The sequence below is a fragment of the Mesocricetus auratus genome, unplaced genomic scaffold (assembly GCF_017639785.1).
Source record: "Mesocricetus auratus isolate SY011 unplaced genomic scaffold, BCM_Maur_2.0 Super-Scaffold_4256, whole genome shotgun sequence".
Taxonomy (NCBI): Eukaryota; Metazoa; Chordata; class Mammalia; order Rodentia; family Cricetidae; genus Mesocricetus; species Mesocricetus auratus.
Window position 1 is genome coordinate 116,777,974 of NW_024429182.1, and position 16,396 is coordinate 116,794,369.

At 48.5% G+C, this 16,396-nt stretch overlaps 1 protein-coding gene across 1 annotated transcript in view; it reads right to left on the bottom strand.

The window, feature by feature from the left end:
- Window positions 1-11,184, bottom strand: part of Sema4b (semaphorin 4B) — a 37,961-nt gene extending 26,777 nt beyond the window's left edge. The window contains exon 1 of the mRNA XM_013118964.3: window positions 11,032-11,184. The gene's annotated coding sequence lies outside the window, so the exon portion shown is untranslated. The remainder of the gene's footprint in view (window positions 1-11,031) is intronic.
- Window positions 11,185-16,396: the final 5,212 nt, after the last annotated feature.

Below are 16,396 nucleotides of genomic sequence, written 5' to 3' on the forward strand. Positions count from 1 at the left end.
CTAGTTTTAAGCCATCGTAAATTTGACTAAGTATTCCTTAGACCTTTAATCAAGTCACTGATAAAAATAATGGGTGTGCAAACTTAGCCTCCAGATCTTGGTTTCTGCACACCACTCCCCTGGAAAAAGAAAGCAATCTCTTTGGAGGATGACAAGGAAAGTACAAGGCAAAGAGGACATTTTTTGTTGGATCTGAGAGCAAAGAAGTCAATGACTAATGAGGCAATGCCTAAAGGGTATAGGAGACAGTCTGATGACCACTTTGGTCATCAAATGGCATAATAGGTAATGGCTTCTAATGCATCAAATTAAGATACAACCCATTAGTCCATAGTGTGACTCAGAGGAACAGAAAGAGAAGGGGAGGGAACTTTTCTCTATGGAAAAATGCTGGCTGATGAGTGTAGGACATGGAAGGGTTAGCAAAGTTAAGAAAGATCATGACTGGATGCAAAGACTGAGGGACAATGTCTGCGAGTCTGTCCACAGAAGACTTATTCCTCAAATGGAAATGTATCTCTGCCAAAGAGATCTGCTGGTCACCATCTTAGCCAAGAGGTCAGAAGAAGCATCACCTGCAGTAGGAGTGTGACATAATTGCCCCTCCCATCAGTGCCATGAGATTCACATTCTCAGTCTGTGGTGGTCCTACCAAAGGGGTTTAAGCCACATCTCAGTGAGAAGGAAAGCAGATACATCCAGCATGAAAAGCAAGCATTCTACAGTGACCAGCCTGGGCTCATCAAAAAGGTCAATCTGGTGAAAGTAAAAAATAAATAAATAGTAAAAAAGACAAAGACAAAGATATGTGAACCTTGACTGAGTTTTAGAGGAGAAAAAAAGTACTGAAGTTCTGGGTGGTGGTGGTGGTGGCATACGTCTTTGATCCCAGCACTCGGGAGGCAGAGGCAGGTAGACAGATCTCTTTGAGTTTGAGGCCAGCCTGATCTACAGAGTGAGTTCCAGGACAGCCAGGGCCACACAGAGAAACCCTGTCTTGAACAAAATAAAACAGAACTGGAGCATACTATTTAATGGCTATTTTAACATTCCTTTCCTTACATAAGAGCATGGTATTTCTTGTGTATGACAAAGTCCCAGGTTTGGGAGATACATTTTGTTGTTTTCAGAGGAGATGCACTATGATATCAGAAACTATATTTCAGCCATCTAGCAAAAAACGTGTGTGTGTGTGTGTGTATGTGTGTGTGTGTGTGTGTGTGTGTGTGTGTGTGTGTGTGTGTGTGTGTGTCTAAGTATGAGCATAGTTGGCAAAATTTGGTCAGATTATGTAAAGATTGGTGGATGTCTTATAACAATCTTTTAGTTCTGGGGAAAAAAAAAGACATGTCAAAACAAGAGTGTCTAGTGGCATACCAGAAGAAACTTCCAAGAGGGTTGTAGTGAGTGACCAATTTTTTTTGGGGGGGGGGGTTCAAGACAGTGTTTCTCTGTAGCTTTGGAGCCTGTCCTAGGACTTGCTGTGTAGACTGGCTTCAAACCCACAGAGATCCGCCCATCTCGGCCTCTCCAGTGCTCTTTGTAGTTGGCTATGTATCCTCCTCACTACACAGTTCCACCAACATTTTTCACCATATCTATAATAATATTACAGAAAAAGATTTTTTAAAAACTTGACTAGGGCTGGAGATGGTTCAGTATAGAAAATACTTGTCATGCGGAGCTGGAGAGATGGCTCAGTGGTTAAGAGTACTGGCTGCTGCTCTTCCAGAGGAACCTGGTTCAGTTCCCAGCACCCACATGGCAGCTCCCAATGTGTGTAACTCCGGTTCCAGGGCTTCTGACGCCCTTACAGAGACATACATGCAGGCACATAAAATATAAATAGAATGCTTGTGCAAGCATGAAGACCTGAGTTTGATCTCAGAACTATATGAAAAATAAAGAGAGGGAGAGAGGAAAAAGAAAAAGCCAAGCATGGCAAAAAATACAGTTGTAATCCCAACACTGATGAGGTAGAAACATAGATCCTGTAGGTTCCCTGTTGGCCAGCCTAACTTACTTGGCAAGTTCCAGGCGAGTGAGAGCCCATGTCTGAGAAAAAAGTGGATGGCTCCTGAGGGGTGACAAAGCTGTCCTCTGGCCTCCATATACGCATATGAATATACACATGCATATGAATCTCATATATGTACACATAACCATGTATAGGAATCTCAAATGAGCACACACATACGTACCTGCACATAAAAGCCTCACCAAAAGTCAGTGTTTGCTAGATACAGCACTTCCTTCTGCTTCCCAGCCCAGTTTAGAGCAGCGTTTGATCTATGGCTACCTCCTCAATTAGCATTTGAGAGCCAGCCGAAATCTGGGTATCAGTAGCTCCTAAAGCTGCAGGGGATTGGTCTGCTCTTGTGTCTAGGCAACAAAGAGCTTGTCTGATGGCTGTACTCATCCCTGGGGAGGCAGGGGCTGATGCAGTCTCTCATGGCTGTTAATTACATCCTGCTTTGAAAATATGTCTTATGCCAACTGGGCAGCAAGCCCCTAGATAATAGTGACAGGTCTGTCTTCTGACCCCTCCCCCATGCCTAGCAAGGCACTCCAGGAGGAACCACATAGCACCCATGAGGGTCCCTGACTCTTGGCCTAGGGGAGCGCCTTCCAATCCACATACATGACAGCCTTGTTCCTGGTGGGCTCCACTGTCTTCTGTAAGTGTGCTAATGTGGTTTCTAACACAGACTGGAAAGAACAGAAGAGTGACTGACAGAGTACTGCCTTTGAGTTAACTTCCTGTAGGCTAAAGAGTGGTTCCCAAGCCAACGATGTGTCCTGCTCCCCACTGCCACTCTTGGATGCAGGCAAGTGTTTTCCAGCCAGACGTCAGTGTTTACGAAGAACTCGGGAGGGGGGGGGACAGCTTGGAGAGAGTAACAAAAAAAAAAAGAACAAGGAAAAAAGCAATGCTTCCTCGGTGCCCAGCCCGCTAGAGGAAGTCATCCACAAGTCTGGTCCTCCATCCACGTTTGTCCTTCCTCCCATCCTGTCAGCCCCCACCAACTGCCACACACACACTCCCCAGTGCCAGGATGAGCGGTAAAATGTTCCTAAGAATATAGTATCAGTCGGTGGTGGCGCATGCCCTTTGATCCCAGCACTTGGGAGGTAGAGGTGGATCTCTGTGAGTTCAAGTCCAGCCTGGTCTACAGAGCGAGTTCCAGGACAGCCAAGGCTACACAGAGAAACCCTGTCTCGAAAAACCAAGAGGAGGAAGAGAAGCAGCAGCTGCTGTTGCCCAGACAGACTTGCTGTGTGATGAGAGATGTCAGAGTGGGCACATGCCCCCTAGGCAGATGAAGAAGCTTGAGAGATGACAGAGTCTATGTCTTGATGAGTGTTGGATTTTCTATGTACATGTTAGAATGGGCTAAGCTTTATGGTCTTAAGATCTATGTATCTTGCTATATTTAAGCCTTTTTTCTTTTTAGATAGTCTCACACAGTCCAAGGTGGCCTAAAGCTTGCTATGTAGCCCACACTGGCCTTACACTCTAGATCTCCTGCCTCTGTCTTGCCAGTGCTGGGAATGCAGGAGTGTGCCACCGTGCCCTGCTATACGCTTACATTTTATGCCTATTAACACAGGGAGAAGAAAAATGGGGGGGTGGGGAAATGGACCGTGACTGTAAATCAAATGCGAAAAGGACGAGCCGATAAACTAGGAGAGAGAGACAGAGGAAAAGAAAGAGGAAAGGAGGAATGAAAACAGAAAATGACCAAACACATCCCACAGCCATCCCATCACAAACACTCATCCCTCTGCCCTGGTACAGCCTCTGCCCAGGTGCAGGTAGGAAGACATCCATGGGCAAGCACAAAATGTGCCAAAGCGTTCTTGCCTGGCCTGCCCCCTCTGACGCCCACCCAGGGGAGCAGGGCTCTGCCCTCCCACGGTTCTACTCTGGAGTTGTAGCTTTGTTTGCTGCCATGCATGGGAGGGGCCTCCTGCCAAGCCCAGTGGAGCTTGAACCCAAAGGTCCCACCCACCCCTCCTTGGGCCGCATTCAGTCTCCTCCCACCCCTCCCCCACCCCTGGGTGCTGACTGGCAGGCTGCCCAGCAAGGTCTCTCAGACATGAACTGGCGACGGCCCAGCTCCCTAGGACCTGGCTCCTCGCCACCATCCCCTTGTAGCCCCAAGCTCTCCTCCTTTCGCCAACCTGCAGCTGCGGTTCCCCACCCTGCCCCGGTTAGGCACGAGGCTGTGTCTCCTCCCCCAGGGGCAGGGCAGCAACTCAGCTGCAGCAGCAGTTCATTTGGATGAGGAAGTCACAGCCTGGCCCAGTCCGTGTGTGTGTGCGTTTAAACCGCCCAGTGACTACCAGGCCCTAGAAGCTGCGCACTTGCCTGGGACAGGCAGCAACCTCTACAGCAGAGGGCATCCACCCGGGGTTGGCACTATCAGTGCCTTCAGCTCTCTCAGAGAGCTTTCCACAGCATCTGGCAACAAACATAATCAAATAGCTTCGTCTTTTCCCCAGACCAGCTCCCCTCTACAGCCCCTTGCTGCGCTCCCCACCCCCAAGCACCCCATTAAGTGGTGGAGTTCATCGGTTGAGCATAAGTAGAAAGTTCATCACTACCCATTATGTGTGAGCCTTCCGAGGACCACAGTACCTCTGTCAGCTGCTTCTCCTGTGGTAGAAACACTACATACTTACTTTATGGCATGATTAGGGGACATGAGGTAGCACCTATAAAGTCATCAGCAGGCTGGCACAGGGTGAATGCCCTATGTCCCAGACTATTACCACCTCCCTATCTGAAAGTTGCCCCATGGCTTCAACAAAGTGTAACATCTTAGAAGCCCCTTCCTGGTACTCCCTTGGGTTCAATTGCCTCCTACAAATGTGGTGCTGAGGCTGCAACTCTCTCCTGGGCAGAAAGAACCTGCCTGCCCAGCCCAAGTCCTGGGTGTGCCTTCTGTGGCAAACAGCCCACCACACAGCACCGCCCCCACTGGGCCTGTTAGGGCCTGAGCTGGCCACTCCCTGGGAGGAGATCCCCCCACCCTACAGGGCTGTGGTGCAACCAGCAAGGCTCAGCCTGTCCCTGCCCAGGCAGGGTGGAACATGAAGTGGCCACTGTCACTCCTGTGTCCCTCCACTCCTGCTGTCTGTGCCTATGGGTCCGCCCAGTCAGGGAGACAAGCCTGGATGGTCCCTGAAGTAGTGATCACTCAGTTACTCTTGGCTGCTCTCAAACTACCGCAACCCCTCAGAGGTGGAAGGCAGGCATCCTGGGCCAGGTAAGATGGGGACAGAAGGCTGAGGGCCTAGTGGCAGAGTCTCAGCTTCCAGTCCAGCTTATGAGACCTTGTTCTCTTCTCAAGATCTCAAGTCAAGAAGCCCACCTCAAGCTCATACTTCAAATCCTTGAGAGGCTGAGGCAGGAGCAGCACTGTAAATTCCAAGGTCAGCCTAGGTACAGACTGAGTTCAAGGCCAGCCAGGACTACTTAGCAAGACCTTGTCTCAAAAGAGTAAAAATTTAAACGTTTTTTTCTTTTTTGAGACAGGGTTTCTCTGTGTAGCCTTGGCTGTCCTGGAACTTCGGAACTTGCTCTGTAGACCAGGCTGGCCTCAAACTCACAGAGATCCTCCTGCCTCTGCTGCCCGAGTATTGGGACTAAAGGCATGTGCCACTACCACCCTGCTAGGTTTAAAAGATTTAAAAGTCTACACCCCTGTAAACCCTGTCTCAAAAAATACAAACAAGCAAACAAACAAAAACTATCTCACTATCTCCCGATTTGACATCAAGTTTTTTCCCTCTTAAATCTACTGAGCCCAGAGACCCCCAGCTACTACCTTCTGAAGGCCATGCCACCACTATCCTCAGGAAAGCAAGCTTCCATCCGAGTCTCTCCCTTCCCTCTCCCTTCCCAGAGGAGGAACTCTTTCGCTCCAAAGCTTCTGTCATCTTAAATCGGCCCAGCTGTCACATCTCTCACACAGTCTTGCTCTTGGCTGTCATACTGAGCCAAGAGAATAAGCAGGGACAAGTGTATCTTGGAAGAATGGTGGAGATGGAAGATGGTCTTTATCACTGATCTCCTGCAACTCCAACAGTGTCTTGCCAGGGTGGCCATTCCAAGGGATGCTCTGCCATGACAGTATGTGAAATGGTATCAGGGGGCTGGCAAGATGGCTCAGCAGTTAAGAGCACTGGCTGCTCTTCCGGAGGTCCTGAGTTCAATTCCCAGCAACCACATGGTGGCTCACAACCATCCATAATGAGATCTGGTGCCCTCTTCTGGCTGCAGTCATACATGCAGGCAGAACACTGTACACATAATTAATAAATCTTAAAAAAAAAAAAGAGAAAGAGCCAGGCAGTAGTGGCTTTAATCTCTCAGGAGACAGAAGCAGGCAGATCTCTCTGAGTTCCAGGCCAGCCTGGTCTACAGAGTAAGTTCCAGGACAGCCTCCAAAACAATACAGAGAAACCCTGTCTCAACCACTCCCCCCCAAAAAAAGGAAGAAAAGAAAGAAGGAAGGAAGGGTATCAGGCTGGATGGTGGTGGCATACAACTTTAATCTCAGCACTAGGAAGGCAGAGACAGGAGGATCTCTATGAACTTGAGGCCAGCCTGGTCTACAGAGCAAGTTCCAGGACAGCCCAGGCTACACAGAGAACCCTGCCTCAGAAAACCAAAAGAAAAGAAAAAGAAATGGTATCAGGTGACACACTCAGAGAGAGATAGTATGAGGCAGCACTGGAGACTCCTACCTGGATGGGTCCTCTGGCAATACTAGAAAATCCCAGGGATTCTTACTACCAGATGTGCACTGAGTGACACCCCAGATCTCTGGGTCTTGATCCCAGCAGGAGCTCTGAGTAGGCTATGCACCACTCTCCGTGGCTCTCAGAACCCCTTGGAAGAGCTACCACAGATTTCCATCACGATGCTGTGATCTCCGCTGCCTCACCTAGGAGTGCCGCAGAGGCCTTTCACCACAGCCGTCAGCCAGTGGGGCAAAGCAGAGGCCCTTATTCCACAGAGGGATGCGGGGCACTAGGAGTCAAGGGCGATGCTGCTGCTGGAGAACAGGAATCGGAGTTTTCATCTAATGTCAAGCAGATCCTTGCCGGGGCTGGCGGGATGGCTGTGGTTAAGAGCACGTGTTGCTCTTGCAGAGGATGGGGTTCTGTCCCAGCACCCGCCCCTAACTCCACTTCCAGGGGGTCCAACATCTCTGAACTCCACAGGTACAAGGCACAAATGTGGTTCATAACATTGTGGCAAACTCTCCAATGCATAAAATAAAATTTAAAAATCTTTAAAAAAAAGTCCTTGTCCAGGCCTGTGGATGCAACTTCTTTATCAGAACACTTGCCTAACGTACTCCAGAAAGGGGCTTTGCCTTCACTATGCACCGTACTCTAAGACAAGGTGCCGAGCCTTGTCTTTTCTTTCTTTTGTTGTCATTGGTTTGGGTTTTTTTTTGTTTGTTTGTTTGTTTGTTTGTTTGAAAGTGTTTCTCTGTGAAACAGCTCTGGCTATCCTGGAACTTGCTTTGTAGATATAGCTGGCCTCAAACTCACAGAAATCCACCTGCCTCTGCTGGGTAAGTATGCCGCCACCACTGGGCTTGGCTTTGGTTTTGAGACAGGGTCTTACTTATAAAGCCCAGACTGACCTTGAACTTGAACCAGACAGATCACAAATTTACTACCCTTCTGCTTCAGACTCCCAAGTGCTGGAATTACAGATATGTACCACCACACCCATCTATAACCATTTCTTTAAAGTGTGTCTGCAGAAACAAGGACCTTACAAAATCAGCCTTTATCTGGTAAAAAGAAATCATCCTTCTTTTGGAAAAGCTATGTAATCTTCACATTGGCAAAATCCCCCCACCTAAATCAAACTTGACAGTTACACAGATAATATTTTCCTTAGCACTGACTGTGGCATTATGCTGATCTTTTCACATTTATTAATTTGTAATCCTCATGAACAAAATCAGAGTCCTGCATTATATTCCCACTACACAGACTACACAGATGGCAAGCTGCAGAGGTCCAGGGGCTTGCTAGGGCCACACGTGTGCCAGGTGAAAACTTGGGGCCAAGGGATCTGCAAGTGCCTGAACTCAGGTGGACACTATACCTAGAAACAACATTTCAACATGGTGTTGTCTCAACTGGCAAGCCAGCTCCACATTTTTTTTTTTTTTTTTTTTTTTTGGCCTGAGACAGGGTTTCTCGTGTAACAGTCCTGGGAACTCACTTTGAAGACCAGGCTGGCCTCAAACTCACAGAGATAGCTTGCCTTTGCCCCCTGAGTGCTGAGATTAAAGGGCGCACCACCACTGACCAGTCCCATCGCCACTTCTGATGCCACAAGCAGCTGTCTTTCGTCCCGCCTCTTTCTTCCATCCCTCCTTCCTTTCATTCACCCAACACTATTTCTTACTCGCTGGCTGCCTTCTAAGCATAGCTCAAGCTGAGGAACACATTTGCAGCAGACAAGGGCTTCATAATTCATCACAATTCATCAAGTACTTCCACAGCAGAGACTGCTCACGCTAGACTACATTTCTTTAGACACTTTCACTCATTCCCTTGTCTCTGATGAAGACAGTAGCCAAGGCAAGCTGGCAGAACTCCAGGACAGACTAGATCCTGCTGTTTTCAACTGAATCCCGGAGTTGCTCCTTTGGGCTCCCTCTGCCCTGGGCTCAGATTTCCATTAAGGCCCTCATTATGCAGTAAAGTACTCATTTACACACCTCACCCCTCTCTTCCCATCCCTTCCACAAGCTCCTTGAGTGCATGCAGAGACCAGAGCTGCCTAACTCAGGTTTTTAAATGTCCAGCCCCAGGGCAGAGCTTGGAACCAGCAGGTATCCAGTAAATGTTGACTAAATGAACAAATGAGTTTTCTGCTCTCCATGACTGTCTCAAATCACTTTCCGAGTGATTTATTCTATTCCTTCCCGGATCCTTTTTTACCTTTCTCTTATTCTTTTCAAAGGGGTTGGGGTAGAGGCATGGCTCCATTTCCCTGCCTTAGGGCAGCCCAGGGTTTTCTTGTTCTCATTCTTAGCAGCTTTGATGGCTTCACAAGAGATGCTATGCTGAAGGGTGGTTGAATGTTGGCTTCTGTCAGATACTACATTAAAGTGAGGGTCCCAGGGCCTGGGGATATAGCTCAGTTGGTAGAAGGCTCGCTTAACCTGCACAAAGCCTGGGTTGGTTCCCAGCACTGCATAAAGCAAGTCGTGGTGCTACAGGCCTGTGATCCCAGCACTCAGGAAGAGGAGACAGACAGAAGTTTAGGGTCATCCTTGGTGACAAAAGATTCAAGGCCAATCTGGGTTCCATGAAACCAAAATGGATATAATGATTTATGATATATAAAGACATTTACAATAAACTGTGATGCCAACATTGCAGATGTCCTGAAGATGGCAGGAAATGGAGTCTTTCGCCCCAGGCAGAGCTGAAACACTTCTTGATGCAGAGGTCTTGTACTCTGGGATTCTCTGGTTTTTCCGTTTGTTTGGTTTTTGTTTGAGACAGGATCTCATGTATCCCAGGCTGGCCTCCAACTTCATGTGTCTGAGGATAACCTTGAACTCAGTCTTCCTGCCTCCACCTCTCAAATGCTAGTACAGATGTGCGCCACCATACCCAGCCTTCACTGTCATCATCATCCTCATCCTGTTGGTCCTGTGGAATAAATCTAGGACCTCACACATGCTACAAATATTGCGCTCTACCACCAAGCTACACTGCCCCTTCCATCATTTCTTAAATGACACTTATTTACTTACATGGGAGGGAGGGAGGATGTGTATCATATATGCAGAGGTCAGGGGGTCCTTTCAGGAGGTCATTCTCTCCTCCACCATGTGGGACTTAGGATCAGAATCTGGTTATCAGGGCTTGAAGAGACCTAGGCACCTTTACCCTGTAAGCCTTTCTGACACACACACACACACACACACACACACACACACACACACACCATCCCATCCCATCTTTAGATCACCTGTCACTGAGAGCACAAGACCTTAAGTGCAAAAAGATATAACTCCGAGTTCTCTGAACTTCAGAAAAAAAAATCACTCTCAGCCACAGCCTAGGAAAGAGCCTAAGTTCAAATCCTGACCTTTCTACCAACTCACTGACTGAATCACCTGGGAGATAACTGAGTATCTCTGGGCCCAGCCTCCCCTGTGAAAATGAAGGAAAGGGGAAGGGGGATTCCCCAGTTCCAAAGCTCCCAGTTCCTTATGATGACTCCCAATACCTTTTTTTTCTTGCAAATTTGTCACCTTTTACTTACTTACTTTATGTGTGTTTGCATATATGATGGCCATAGCACGTGCCAAGCTGCACAGGTGGAGGTCAGAGGACAATGTGTGTCCTGGAAACAGAACGCAGGTCCTTGGGCTTGGCAGCAAGTGCCTATCTGGCTGAGCCATCTCCCCAGCCCTTCCTGTGATTCTTAAACAACATATTCACATGACAGGTGAGGGAATGTGAACCGAGGTTGGATGACCTACCCAAGTGACCCAGGCCTCTTGAGTCTTTGTGCTAAACTAGAACAACTAAGGAGAGGCGAAGGCCTCATTCCCAAGACCCCAACTTCCTCCCGCTCCGGGCCCTTAATCCACCTTGTTCTGAAAGAAGAAAGAAGCCATGACAAAGGCCCTAACTCAGAGGTCACAACCACAAACGTTCAGAGGAGGAGCCCAAGGCCTTTTTCCTAGTGATTTTCCTCCCGGCTCAGGAGTAGGAGGCGGTGTTGAAAGACAGACACTGTTAAAGGATTCGCGCAGGGGCCCCCGGTGGCCATGGGAACGTGGGCCCAACCTCCTTCGCTGCCATGGCAACAGGCTCCCCCACTGGCCCCGGCCGGTGCCCATCAGAGCGTGCAGGTGGCGCCCTCTTGGGAGAGACGGGCGGGAGGAAGGTGGGGGGGCGACGGCGAAGGCCTGAGTTTGTCCTGTCACCCCCAGACCTCAGCTCCCACCTCGCCGGGTCCCCTACCTGGAAGGAGTTACCTCCCGCGACAAGGCTACTTCCGCGCGGCCCCGAAGTTCCACAGACTCATTTCCACTACCAGGCTGCCCGGTCGCTGTCCCTGGGGACCCGGAGTGTATGGTGAACACTCTTCGTCCTGCTCGGTGTCCCCGGAAATGCTGGGCGGCCGCCAAGCCCCGCCCCGCCCCGCCCCTCGCATTTTCGGGAATTGTCCAAAGGCGCTCTCCTTGAGTCTGGAGCCGCTGCTCGGTGGTCCCGTAGCCAGATCCAGCAGTTCAGGACACTATGCTACCCACGTCGGGCCAGGGCCCCCCCGGCACGCCTGTGCCGCCCACATAGACCCAAGTCCACTGCATTGCGCCCTTTCTGACCTCGGTTTGCTCAGCCTCGCTGGTGGTCTCCCTAGCTGGGATCTGCTCCGGTCTATAGAATTGGAACCCAAATCCACTAACACTTAACTGGCTGTGTTAGCTTGGGCAAGTATCTTAACCTCCCTGAGCCTTAGTTCACCTGTAAAGTGGGCATGAAACCAGCAGGGACCTCAGCTTCGTAGTGAGAAGCACACATTGGTCAACCCTCAATAATGGTAGTATTGTTTACAGTGGAGGCGAAGGGAAGAGAGCAGTGCTGAGCCGGCCTCTCACGGCTCTCACCACTCACGGCTCCGCCCATAAACCTGCGACCCACAGAGATGGGAGAATTAAACGAAGAGATAGGAGGATAAAAATAAGCAGCGTTTATCAAGTGACCTTGGCCTGTCCCTCTCCAGCCCATGCGTCCTGGTTCTCCTATCTTACAGGAGGGGACAGCAGCTTTCTGGGCGGCTCCTGAAACAACCAGTTCGGGACTTGTAAGTGACTGAGCTGGCCAGAGCTGGCTGGTTAAGAGGCAAGGGCCCGCGCTTCCGGGGCCAGATGAGTACTAAGTGCCTAGTCCCTCTGCCTTCTCAGGAAGAACTTCAGCAATAAAAGAACACTGGTTATTTTAACTCATCTGCAAAAACATGTTACTTAACACTTGTTTACTGCTGGAAGGTTGAAAACAGTGAAAAGTAATACTACCCGGGGACAGGGGGTACTAGTGTGAATTTTGGAAGAGGAAATGAGAAACGGTCTTGAATTTCTGATCCCCCTGCCTCCACAATCCGTGGGATAAGAGAATGGCAGAATATCACCACACCTGAGTTATAGGAAACTGAAGGCAGAAAACAAGGCTTCATGCTTGCTAGGCAATTTCTTTACCAACTGAGCTACACACACACACACACACACACACACACACACACACACACACACACACACACACACACACTTTTTTTCTCTTTTTAGACAGAGTCTGTTATGTAAGTCCTGATGACGTGGAGCTCTTTGGAATCCCTTCCCCCAAATGCCTCTGGAGATTAAAGGTATATACGACCCCCACAAGGCTGCAGCATAAATTTTTAAGGAATCTCTACAATGGAACATTAAGACTCTTGAGAAATGTTGAGATGGGCATCCTTGTCAATAAACCTTTAGATACTTCCTCAATTATTTCCTTTTGCTTCCTCTTCATGAGCACACAATTTAACAGTAAAAATACTCTGTGTTTCTAGCTCAGGTAGAGTGCACTTAGGCAAATAGCTTTGGAAATCTCCCCACCCTTTCTGTTATCACTGATTTCCAGGCAGTGCTCCGGGAAGTCTATAGTAAGGACTACGTAAGCACAGCTAAATTAGAGGTCCCTCAAAGGTCATAGTGGCCCTGGAGGCTACGCAAAAGAATCAGTTTCAATTTCTCCCTCACACCCTAGTGAGCACCAGCTGCTTGGAAAAACACCAGGACCCCTGGCCCCTGCCAGGCCTATGGACTCAGCTGGTGTGTGTGGTTCCCTTGGTGCCTTCATTAACCCACGACCCTCAGGAGAATGCACCCTAAAGCTTCCTCCACAGCTTCTGTGCTCTACACCATTGTTTCTCCGCCTCTCCCCACCTTCCTCTGGTTGGGTAAAATGCCATTGGAAAAGGTCCTTTCAGAAAGGGCCAGGTCTTACCACTATTGGTCCACCCGCCCCAACATCCTGTCCATACCACCCCTTCTACTTTCTACATGACCTCAGGTGTGGGGAGGCTGAAGTTAATGTCATTTCAGCTCACCACGTGTAACCACCCTTGGCTTGACGACAATTGATTAGTGCGGCTGTGTTCATCCTTCATTCACCTTCCTCCTCCCTTCCCCCACAGACTACCCGTCTAAGGGGTTTAACATGCGTCTTGGTTAGGCTTACTATTTCTGCGACGAAACACTTCAACCAGACATCCAGTCCTTCACTGAAGGAAGCCGGGACAGGAACTCACAGCTTGGAGGCAGGAGCAGAGGCAGAAGCCATGGGTATGTGGGGCTGACTGGCTTTCTCCAAACGCTTTGCTCAGCCTGCTTTCTTATGGAACCCATGACCACCAGCCCACAATGGGGTGGACCTGCCCCCAGCAGTCACTAATTAAGAAAACTATAGGCAGTCACTAATTAAGAAAACTTCCTAAAGCCTGACTTTATGGAGGCATTTTCTCAGCTGAGGATTCCTCGTCTCTGAAGACTCCAGCTTGGGTCAAGCTGACTTAAAACTAGCCAGTCAGAATACATGCATACACTCTCTTCTTGTTCTTTCTTTTTGAGACAGGACCTCACTATATAGCTTTGGCTGGCCTCAAACTCTATGCAGACCAGATATGTACCACCACACCAGGCCATGCTTTTATTCTTATGTGTTCCTATAAGATACATACTGTAGGCCGGGCGTTGGTGGCGCACGCCTTTAATCCCAGCACTCGGGAGGCAGAGGCAGGCGGATCTCTGTGAGTTCGAGGCCAGCCTGGTCTACAGAGCGAGTTCCAGGATAGCCTCCAAAGACGCAGAGAAACCCTGTCTCGAAAAAAAAAAAAAGATACATACTGTAGAATTACACATATCATTGTTCTTTTTACTGTATGTATATGTACTGAGGACCTTGGGGACACTAGGCAAGCCTCCATTGCTGAGCTACATCCCCAACCCTTCTGTTAACTATTTTGTTTTGAGATAGTTGCAGTCTCCCAGGAGGTTGTAAAAACAGAACAAATTTACCCTAAAAATTCATCAACAAATTCTTCCAATGATGACATTATCTAAGATATTGCAGAATCGAGAAAATGATATCGGTTCACGTCTATCAGACTGTAGACCCTACCATCATGTTTTCACCTTTTGTTTTGTTTTTTTTTATTATTTGTTTACTTCCTTGTTTTAAAGGGGCTTGGAAGGCTTAAGAGAATGTGTGTCATACACTGATGATGGAAAATCAGACCACACAGGCAGACTGTGACCCAAGAAAACTCCGTAGCTATGAGTGCTTCCTTGCATCAGTTTGCACATTGTTAGGCGTGCCCTGGTTCTAGGAGACCTGGCTGAGGTTGACACTGTCACAGCTCTTAACTCAGAATGAGCCTCTTGACAGCCAGGTGGGTGTTGCCATGTCCCCCCTGCCATTCCCCAGCTCACCCACAACTCACCCTCAGCAGCAGGCACCTGACACCCCAGCTAGTAAACACATCACGAGACAGGGTCCTTGCTTCTGCAAAGTGACATCATTATCAGGGTGACATCTAACTGTTGGATCTGTCTGCCTTCCTGCAGCAGCCTGTGGGGTACATCCCTGTTGCAGAGTAGAATAATTGTTTAACTATGTAAAGATTGTTGCATTTGCTTACGTCCCATTTGTTTAATTATGTAAAGGTGTGTTGCTGTTTCACCTTGCCTGCCTGAGGCACTTGAATGGTCTAATAAAAAGCTGAACAGTCAATAGCTAGACAGAGGAGGGATAGGCAGAGAGAAAAGGGGTTCATGGGGGGCGGCCAGCTGGGGGCCAGGCAGACACGGAGGAAGCAGGTAAGTATGGACAGTATGTGGACCAGGTAAAGGAGTCTTGAAGCAGCAAACAGATTAGTAGACATGGGTTACTTTAAGTTAGAAAAAAAAGCTAGCTAGAAATAAGCCTAAGATGAGGCCAAGAATTCCTAATTAAAAATAAGTCTCTGTGTCACGGTTTTGGGGCTGCGATCCAAAAAAGCCTGCTACACATCCCAGACTCTCTGTAGAGGATACACATGAGAGACTCAGCCCTACGGGAGAGTGATCATGGAGGTCAGCGCTAGCCCAGCATAAAGCTGACTCATTTTGCCCAGAGGAACTAGGAAATTCTGTCAGCACAAGGACTAACAGTGACCCTGACACCAAGGCCAGGTTAAGGCCTTCCCAGGGCCAAACCCACGCTCTGCTATTGAGGGGATACCATTCCACAGTAAATAAGCTTTTACACTTGGAAAAAAACTAATCCAACAAAAACCAGGGAATTAACAGTTAAAGAACACTTGCTCAGCATTCATGAGGCCCTGATAGGATCCTTGCATTTCACAAAAGTTCAATAAATAGATAAATTCACCAACTATGGTGGCTCCTGCTTATAATCCCAGAATTTCAGAAGCAGAGGCAGGCCGGGCGTTGGTGGTGCACGCCTTTAATCCCAGCACTTGGGAGGCAGAGGCAGGCAGATCGGCGGATCTCTGTGAGTTCGAGGCCAGCCTGGTCTACAAGAGCTAGTTCCAGGACAGCCTCCAAAGCCACAGAGAAACCTTGTCTCGAAAAACCAAAAAAAAAAAAAGAAGCAGAGGCAGTAGGACTGCCACGAATTTTAGGTCACCCGAGTGACATAATTCTTAGGCCACAAAATGAGACCATGTCTCAAAAACAACACCAAAGCCCCCTAAAAAGCCAGGTGTGGTGGCATATGCCTATCATCCCAAGCAGAACTGCCCCAGGGGAGGAATTGGTGGCTACCTAATTGTCTTGAGTCACACCTCTAGTGTGTATTCTCCATACTCACTTATAAGCCCTCCAAGCCCTTTTGAAACACGGGAGTAAACTGTCCTTTGCTGTTCCCGGTGCTGCAGCAGCATACCTGACAGAAACAAACAAAGGGAGGAAGGGTTGGTTTGGGTTCGCATTCTAGGGAGATACCGATCCATTGTGTCAGGGAAGGAAAGGTGCCTGGGGTAGCTTGGAATATGGCTGACAAGATAATAAAGTAATATGACCTCCCAAGTCATTGGTCACATTTCTTTTTTTTTTTTTTTTTTTTTTTTTTTTGGTTTTTCGAGACAGGGGTTCTCTGTGGCTTTGGAGGCTGTTCTGGAACTCGCTCTGTAGACCAGGCTGGCCTCTAACTCACAGAGATCCGCCTGCCTCTGCATTGGTCCCATTCTTATGAAGCGGGTCTTCAATTCAATGAGAAAGCAGTTGGTTACCCCAAAACATTCCTGCCACTATTACACAAATGGAGATATCTTGTCAAGTCGGTC